Raw genomic sequence first — 9293 nt, 5'->3', positions numbered from 1 at the left:
GTCAAATTAAAAATTAAGAGGAGTAAAGTTAAATTTTTAATTATTTTTATACTATTTACAAGGAAGGGAGCTGGGAAAAACATTTCCTGCAGGGGCCAGGGCCCCTGCCAGCCTCCCCCTGCCTCCGCCACTGGGCGGACTAGACCTAATCCAATAACCAACATCTCTCACTTGTTCATGAAGAACTGAATCTTTTTAATACATTATACTTCAAACTTGCACAAGAATTTCATACTTGACGAACGGATCGTGTGACTTGAAGTACACAGTGAAAGAAGCTCCAATATATAAACCTAATACAGGCTATATAGCAGACATCAACCTCATAATTAATTATTCCTTAAAGTGTACTAATATACCCTAAGCATTTTTAGTTACACATGACTAAATATAATTCAATCCCTCAAGAATTTTCATACTCAATCCATTCTTACAATTACAAGTATTCTAAATCATATCAAATCTATTCAAGTGATATGATCCCGGTTGGTGAATGCAAGTAACAAGTATAAAACTAAAATTACTTTTTCTTTCGCTCACATATCAATCAAATTTGAATTAACTCGTTTTCCTAAGAGTATCCCTTTAAGTTGAATCATTCCATGACTATAGGATATACTCTTAAAGTAGCGATCATTAATGCATCACCTCATGATATAGTCAAAAGTCATAAAGGGTAAGATTTTAAGATCTTAGATATGATCTTCAAGACTCATATAATAAAGAAGCAGGGATCCATTCTTTTATTCCTGTAACGGTCGCTAACACATGTAGTATGAAATACATGTTATAATAGAGTTTACTCTTTTCTTTTCTTAAGACAAAGAATGTTTGTCATTGCTCTCCTTGTTAAAGGAAATACATTATACGAGTCTTAGTCTTATTACTAAAAACAAACTTCAAATAAAAAATTCTCATTTGTTTATTTTTTATTAGTGGCAAATGAATAATTTCATACTCGACTTTAATCATAATAGACACATGAATGGTGGGAATTCATTCATGTCGATTCTTTTATTTAAGAATCTCATCTTGGTCCCAGCCAAGATGACTTTTTAATAATCATTTTAAGTTAAAATTGTTCTCACTATGCCCAAATCGCTTATTAAGCATTAAAACTCAAATAGTCTCGTCTCTACTCACCTTACAAGTGCTAAAAGTGATTGCTTATGTGAATGAGCTAATCTAAGTCTATCGATCTATTATAATAAATTGTATTATACGATACTCATAATATATTCATGAAACAAATAATGAATAAAATGATATTCAAAAGATATTTATTCATTACTCAATCTCTCAATCACTGTAAGCTTTCGTATGATCTTTAAAACTAATTACATTCTATATAGGCTAAGGGATCTCATATGTCTAACAAATACATCCCTTGTTATTGGTTTTATGAATAGATTTACAACCATAGAATTTGTAGAAATGTGTTTTAGGATCATATCTTGTTCAATAATTGCTTCTTTAATATAGTGATATCTCATCTTGATGTGTTTGGTCTTTACATAGTATTTTGGATCTTTAGCTACAGCTATTGCAGCAGTGTTATCATAATAAATTGTCACTGGGTTTGATGCTGATTTGATAATTTTCAAATAATACAGAAAAGTTTTTAACCAAACAACATTTTATGTTGCTGTGGAACAAGCGACATACTCAGCCTCCATGGTAGATAAAGCTATACATGATTATTTCTTGCTCCTCTATAGTATTGCACTATCATTAAGCAAGAAAGCACATCCTGAAGTTGACTTGGATTGGTCAACATCTCCTCCATAATCAGCATTAGAGAAACCAATCAATCATAAATCTTTCTTTTCTTTGTAATATAGTATGTAATTTGAAGTTCCTTTCAGATATTGTAAAATCCTTTTGACTATCATCCAGTGTTTCTAACCAGGGTTTGATTGATATCGGCTAACCAATCCAACGGCATAACATATATCGGGACGTGTGCACATCATTGCATACATCTAACTACCTACAGCACTAGCATAAGGTACTCTAAACATTTTCTCCTTTTCTTCTAGAGTTTTGGGACACATATCACAGCTTAAGCTCAAACTTTTATCAACAGGAGTGTCCATTGGTTTGTTATCTTGCATGTGATAGCGCTCTAACATCTTTTTGATATAAGTCTCTTGAGTTAAATCCAAAAGCCTTTTAGCGCGATCTCTTATGATTTTCACACCAAGTACATAGTTGGCCTCACCCATGTCTTTCATTTCAAAGTTTGATGATAACCACTTTTTAGTAGTATCAATCATTTCTTTACTATTTCCAGCTATTAAGATGTCGTCAACATATAAGGATAATATTATAAAACTATTGTTAAAACATTTTAAATACACACAATGATCTTCTTCTATCATTGTAAAACCATCCTTAAGGATAGCTTGATGAAACTTAACGTTCTATTGTCTAGAGGCTTGCTTAAGACTATATATGGATCTTTTAAGTTTATAAACTTTGTGCTCTTAACCTTTAGTCTCGAATCCGAAAGGCTGATCCATATGGATCTCCTCATTTAGTTCTCCATTGAGAAACACAGTTCTAACATTTATTTGATATAACTCAAGGTCTATATGTGCAACTATAGCTAAAATGAGGTAAACTGAAGTAATCCTCACAACTGGTAAGAATGTATCTTCATAATCAATTCCTTATTCTTGTGTATAACCTTTTGCTACTAGTCGAGCTTTATAACATTCTATTGACCTGTCCGTCTTACGTTTCATTTTAAGAACCCATTTATTTCCAATGGATCTTCATTTTGATGGTAAATCAACCAAGTCCCAAACTTGATTAATTTTCATTGACTCCATTTCTTCTTTCATAACTTTAATCCATTCACTTGCTTTAGGACCAGATAGACCATGACTGAATGTTTTCATAAACAGCCACAGGTGAGATGTTTGGCAGCTCTGCTTCATGAGACCCAACAGAGGACAGGGTCTTAGGTTCAAATAATTAACATTCCGTCACTGTTGTCTAATGAACCTGAAACGAAATGATGGAGAGCTGACAAATTACAAACTGATTTTTGAAGAACGAGAATTATTTTAGCACCAAAAAAACAAAGATACAGTGACGAAGCATACCTGTTCATGAGGCTCATCTGTTTCTACCCTGTTATTTTGGATCTTTTCTTTTAAATTTAAACCAACATTTGGAAAAGAGCTCTTAGAAACAGCCACTGATGGAATGTGTGATGCTTCAACTTCCTCAGACAGGTTGAGCTTTGGATCCGCCTGAATTAAAACAGAGTAATCACAAGATTTAGAAATGAAGATGAATCCACCCGCAGATTGAACCTGGACCCAATGCTAAAGCACAGGCAGCATACAAACACAAATGTCACTGAAGTTCTTCTAGCAGGCTAAATTTTAGTACAAGAGTGCTTTCATAGGAAAGAGTATGAAACAAATAAATAGTTGTTGATATTGATAGAAAATAATATATATTATATTTTAGAATTTTATTTAATAATTTAAGTCATTAAACTGATATGGTTTTTTGATATAGTATTAAAATATTAATAACTAAATAATTGTAAGTTTGAATCTCATTATCTTTATTGATTTAATAAAAATTAAACACAATATAATATGGATTTGTACAAGTTTCAAGAACAAAGAGTTTTTATTTAAAGGAATATATTCAAAAATAATATAAATTATATCTTAAAACCTTACCTAACAATTTAAAATATTATGTTAAAATGATTTGATAAGATATTACTCTCTTAATTTTTAATAAAACGTGCAAAAATATATAAATTTACAAATAAAAATTAAATATAATTTTCATGGCATGTATCATTGATCAAACGGTGAAAATATGTTATAGATGATTTTATTTTGATTTATCATAAATAAAATTCATTTTGGAATCTTTTAAAAAAAATCAAGTAAGTAAACAAATAAAAAGTGGAAAAATAAATACCTAGACTAGATCAAACCAAGGTTAGGCGCACAGCCTGGCTGTGTGTGTGTGAAAGATTCCAATATTCTCAAAGTTAGTGCTAAGATTGAGAATTAAAAAATGGATAATTTCTCGATTGAGAAACCAACTTTATTAATAATGATAAAATTAACTTATATTAAGGAATTAATATATGAGTTTTAATTATCATTCTTTCATAAATGTTGCATGTGGTGAATTTCGGTACGTGCATGTAACTTATTCTAATGAGTTCAAGGTGAGAGATAATTTGCACACATATAATTAAAAACTTAACTTTATAAATAGTTGCAAGTCGAATGTTATAGTTTATTAGTTTGGATGAAGGTGAATATTAAACAAAGGGGTAGACTGAAAATATTAAAAAAATTGGATGCAATTAAATTAATATTTAGAGATGGATTGAATATAATTTATCTCTTTTCCTAGGAATTCAGGGCCTTAATAATTCTTTAATTAGTTAACTCATAATTGACAATCGAATGGAAAAGTCTTAAAATTAAGAAAGTCTTCACAGAAACTGGCTGAAAGAAAAAGTAACTAACCATCGTAGATTATTTAGATGTAAGTGTTAGGATCTTTCAAATTATCTGGAAAAAGATTTAATTTTAGTTGACTTATAATAAGTTAATCCAAAACTATACTTGTTATAAGAAAAAATAAAATGTTAAATTACTATAGTTTGATTATTTTTTTTATTTTACATTCAAGTTTTTAAATATTATAGTTTGCAACCTTGGTTAAAGAATATCTTAAAAATCAATGAAAAGATAATAATATTTAAAAAAAATAAAAATAAAAATTGAGATAAAAAAGAAATTAAAAAATAATTAAAAAAATTTAATTAAAAAATAAAAAATAATAATTAAAATTAAAATCTCAACAACTTTGAAATTTTACACCTCTAGTATAAGTAGAGTTTAGGTAGTATAGTTATGATTTCTTTTTAAATAATTTTTTATATTAAAATACATGTTAATAATATTTTTTATTTTTAAAAAAATTATTTTTATCATCAAGCACATCAAAATAATTTTAAAAAATAAAAAATATTAATTTAAAATTAATAAAAAAATCAAAATTTTTAAAAAATATTTTTAAAACAGAGCAAGAAACGAACTCATTGAAGACTTGGCAAAGCACAATCATCCTAGCTGGCACAAAAGTTGGTGGTCGTAGAAGGGGGACAAGAGAAATCCTAGCAAGCAAGAAAGTGGTTAATTCGTAGAAAGTAGTAAATTCGTAGAAGAGGAAACAGATAAATATGAGCGCAAAAGTAGTTGAGGAAGAAAACACAGAAAAGACTGTAACGCCGAACCACGAACCACGAATCACTATAACATCTGCGTTGGCTTGCTCCGATCCTATTTGGAACATATTCTAGGACACAGTCATGGGCATAGCACAAAGTATCTATTTAACATTGAAATGAGTTAGTAACCAACTGGAACTTATGTATTTTTAAAAAAAAAAAGGCTATGTAAAAAATTAAATTTAAAATATTATTTCAAAAGGTTTTCATTTGACATTGAAAAGATATTATTTTATTGTTCTAAATTGAAGTATTTAAATAAAAAAAAATATTATCCCACATTGAAAAAATATATTTTTTTTGTGAACATGGAATATATATACTAAAGGATTTCAAATCTTATATAGAAAAAATAAAATATTATTCTAGTATTTATATAGTAAACTTTGAAATGAATTGGTAACCAACTAAAAAATATAGCTAGCAAAAAAAGAAGGATCTCTAGGTAGGAGAAAAAACATATTTGAAAAAAAAAAAAAAGATCCCTACCAAGTTTTCGCTGAGTCACCCGAGTTTCAAGTTGACCTGAGGGATCACTCAAGGCCAATTACAGGCCCAGATTTTGAATGAAATAAACTCACCCAATGTTGTTTGGTCCTATAGGGAGTCAGGGATTAACATTATTAAGTCCTAGTAAAAATAGGATCTAACACTATTAGATCCTACTAGCATTGAGCATTATTGTCCTGCTAGACAGCAAGGTCCAATGCTAATGGGCCTCTTTGCAATAGGATCCATAGTTATTGGGTCCTGCTAAAGACAGAGCCTATCATTAATGAATCCTGCTAAGAAGCAAAACAAAAAGCTGATGAACCCTGCTACAAGAGGCTCCAGTGTTATTGAATCTTGCTCGGGGCAGGACCTATGGCTAATAGGTCTAGCCGCCAGTTAGGACTCGCTATGTAGCACACCCAATCCTTGAGTCTAGCTACATAGCAAGACCCAATCTTATTGGGTTCGACTGCACAACAAGACTCAATTTCAATATACTTTTAAAAAAATATAAAAAATAATTAATTTCAAGTAAACAAAACAATAAAAAAATTTAATTTTTTAAATGCAAAAATAAACATACTTTAATAAAAAAATTCAACCCAACCTGAAATTAAAAAAAAAATTATCATCAACTAACTTTTGTACAAAATAAAAAAAATTACATCAATTTATTTTCTCTTTACAATATGAAAAAAAAATCAATAAGAGAAAAGAAAAAAATTAAAGAGGAACAAAATAAAATTGGAAATATCTTAAAATATTTTTAAAAAAAATATATTGAGATAATATTTTTTATTTTATAAAAAAAATTTATATTATCACATCAAAATAATATAAAAACATCAAAACATATGAATTTGAATTAAAGAAAAAAATATTCATTTGAAGTAAAGAAAAAAATAAAGAATTGTCAATTTTTTTCAAAGCATTTTTGAAAAATAAAAACAAGCATGCTTTAATAAGAAAATTTAACCTAACCTCAAATATAAAAAATTATCATCACAAAAAAAATTTAAGAGGAAAAAATAAAATTTAAAATATCTTAAAATAAAATAAAATTAAAGAAAAAGAAATTAGTTATTGATATATTGGACGCTCCTATGTTATGTGCTACTTAGGGTGATAGTGTAGGAAATACTTTATTTGTAGATAACGATGTTGCAAATGCATTCCACTTGTAACCCAACTCAAGTATTTTTACATTTAAAAACAAATTATTGACTCATTGCGGAGTGTAGACTAATATGCTAGTTATTATATTATTACATCATAGTTATTTTTTAAAATATATTTTTTAAAAAAATATATTGAGATAATTTTTTTATTTTGTAAAATTTATTTTTTATATCATCACATCAAAATAATGCAAAAACATCAAAAAAATATTAATTTGGAGTAAAGAAAAAAATTCAAATCTTTTTTGAAATGCAAAACCAAACATGCTTTAATAAAAAAATTTAACCCAACTTCAAATAAAAATAACTTATCATCACCCTGTTTTTGTACAATATAAAAAAAATCCCATCAATTTATTATCTCTTTACAATATGATAAAAAAATTATATAAGAAAAAAAAATTCAAGAGGAAAAAAATAAAATTGAAAATATCTTAAAAGAAAAAATATTTTTAAAAAATAGTTGTCGGTGTATTGGGCACTGCTTTGCAATGCACTATTTATGGTGCTACAACATAAAATACTTTATTTGAAGATAGTGATGATACAAATATACCTTGTGCTTTTAATCTAACTCAAATATTTTTATTTTTGAAATTAAAAATTGTTATTCACATGTCGTGGAGCACAAGTCATTATTCTAGTTATTATATTAGTACGTAACGGTTATTTAAAAAAAAAAAAATTATATCATCACATCAAAATAATACAAAAATATAAAAAAAATATTAATTTTTATTAACAAAAAAAAATATTAATTTTTTAAAGCATTTTTGAAATACAAAAACAAATATACTTTGATAAGAAAATTCAACCCAACCTCAAATGAAAAAAATTATCATTACCCAACTTTTTTACAATATAAAAAAAGTCTCATCAATTTATTTTCTCTTTACCATATGAAAAAAATAAAATAAAAAATATGTTAACAAGAAAAAAGTTGTGTAGCCAGACCTAATCTCTTGGATCTGATTGCTAAAATAGACTTAATATTATTTGGTCTGGCTACCCAGGCAGACCCAGCAATATTGGGCAGCCAGACCCAATAACTTTTGGTATAGAATTTGGGTATGGATGCCCAGCCAACCATAATAATGTTGGGTCTCATTGTCAAGCTAGACCCAGTAGCTTTTATCACAAAAAATAAAAAAAGGCAATAATCTACAATATTTAGGTATGATTTTTAATTTAAATTTAATAGTATTGAGTCTACTACTAAATCAAACCCAATAACTCTTGTTATAGAAAAGACAATGCCCCAACGATACTTTTTAACTAAAAACATAGCAAAAAAAATACATCTTATGTGCGCTATATTGTTGTTCATATCATAATAAATTTATATCTACAATACATATATAATATTTTTCTTGTATATTTTAAAATATAGTATAATATGTATAAGTGTTATCACTCATTAGTATATGTTTAGATTCTAGAATAGCTAAAGCATGTTATTAACCACAAAACCACTTTGTTATCAATTCGATCAATTAGGTACTATTTTCAAATTTAAAAAAATTATTCACTCAATTGATTTGATAACAAATAAAGTTTTTTGATGAATTGGTAAAAACAAATACAGGATATTAATGGGTTTAGCCATTCTAAAATTAAATATTAGTGCTGAGTTTTATTTTATACCTGTAAGAGAAGATACATAATTTCATTTATTGTAAAAACAACTTGATACTGTATGTGGCTAGCTTGAGCATAAATCAACATGTATGAAATAAGCGACAAATGTGAAGAAAAAATAATCTTTCATCATGTCTGTCAATGTATTTGGTAATCTGATGAATAATGTTTTTTAATAATATTTTTTAATTAAAATATTTTTTATTTTTAATATTAGTACATTAATTTTTTTTTTAAATATCAATTTAATATTTTTTCCAGATAAAAAGCAATTTGTAAAATATTTTTAAAAATTATATTATAATCTTAATATTTTTTAAATGTCTCCAATTGTTAGTACGTTTAAAGCTATTTTTCTAGTTATTAAGATCTTGAGCAACGTTACAAAATAAAATGAAAAACAAAAAACTTCAATGATACTAAAAAGGAAATAATTATTAAAAAAAAATCATGTGTATTCTAAATTTGATTTATCTTTACACCATTGATGGGACATGCACAAAATCACTAAATTAAAAATGAAAAAAAAAAGTTCAACAAGTATGCAATTCAAGTGACTTCTATGTCCATTATTCATTATAAAATGTTAGATTCAAACTTCTCCTTATAATAAAATGGAAAACAAGGGCTATATAACTTTTGATGCAAGATATAATTGTGATGGTTAGGATATAGTAATAAAAAGTGATAATGATAACCTA

The sequence above is a fragment of the Populus euphratica genome, unplaced genomic scaffold (assembly GCF_000495115.2).
Source record: "Populus euphratica unplaced genomic scaffold, PopEup_1.0 scaffold110.1, whole genome shotgun sequence".
In the NCBI taxonomy this organism is placed as follows: domain Eukaryota; kingdom Viridiplantae; phylum Streptophyta; class Magnoliopsida; order Malpighiales; family Salicaceae; genus Populus; species Populus euphratica.
Note: the sequence above shows the minus strand (reverse complement) of the source record.